The sequence below is a fragment of the Apaloderma vittatum genome, unplaced genomic scaffold (genome assembly GCF_000703405.1).
Source record: "Apaloderma vittatum isolate BGI_N311 unplaced genomic scaffold, ASM70340v1 scaffold8110, whole genome shotgun sequence".
Classification (NCBI taxonomy): domain Eukaryota; kingdom Metazoa; phylum Chordata; class Aves; order Trogoniformes; family Trogonidae; genus Apaloderma; species Apaloderma vittatum.
This window is the reverse complement of record NW_009693929.1, coordinates 287-1,319: the sequence shown is the minus strand read 5'-3', so window position 1 is coordinate 1,319 and position 1,033 is coordinate 287.

The window sequence follows — 1,033 nt, the reverse complement described above, 5'->3', positions numbered from 1 at the left end:
AGACGGGCACGGCCCGGCTGCACAGGGCCACCCGTTGTTGCTGCCAGCTGCCCCAGCAACACATCTGCCTCAAAGCCGTCGCAGAGGCCTCTGCCCTGTCAAGGGCCTCTACAAATGTAAAGCGCCTCAACAGAACTCCCGTGCCTCGCGTGTTCCCGCTCTCTCCAGAGGAAAGAGTTTACAGGGCCACGGCCCGTCCTGGGCTCCGGCCTCAGAAGGGCCCCGGCCCACGGGGAAGGGAGATGCTGCCCCACTCGGCCCCATCTTTAACTAGATCAGGCTGCTTAGAGCCCCATCAAGCCTGACCTTGAATGCCTTGAGGGATGGGGCCTCCAACTCCTCTCTGGGCAACCTGTGCCAGTGTTTCACCACACTCCCAGTAAAGAACTTCTTCGTAACATGTTAGCAAAATCTAGCCTGCTCCAGTTTAAAACCGTTGCCCCTCATCCTATCACTACACACCTGTGTAAACAATGCCTCCCCAGCTTTCTTGCAGGTGCCCTTCAGGTGCTGGAAGGTTGCTATAAGGTCTTCCTGGAGCCTTCTCCAGGCTGAACAACCCCAACTCTCTAATCTGAGGTGCATGTCCTTCTTACACTGGGGGCCTCCGAGCTGAACACAATGCTCCAGGTGGTGTCTCGTGAGAGCAGAGCAGAGGGCAGAATCACCCCCCTGGACCTGCTGGCCAAGTTTCATTTGATGCAGCCCAGGATGCCGTTTGCTTTCTGGGCTGCGAGCCCACCTTGCTGGCTCATATTCTGTTTTTCATCCATCAACATCCCCAAGTCCTTCTCTGCAGGGTTACTCAACAAGAGGGAGAGAAAAACCACTCCAAGAACTATGAAGAAGGACTTCAGAGCCTTGGGGCACCTGATTAAGGGATCAGGAGCACAGGTCGTGTTCTTCTCTATCCCTCCAGTTGAGGGGAAAGAAGAGGGATGGATTAGGCAGGCGGTACCAGAGGGTTAATACCTGGCTCCGAGACTGGTGTGTCCGGCAGGGGTTTGGGTTTTTTGACAGCAGCTGGATTTAC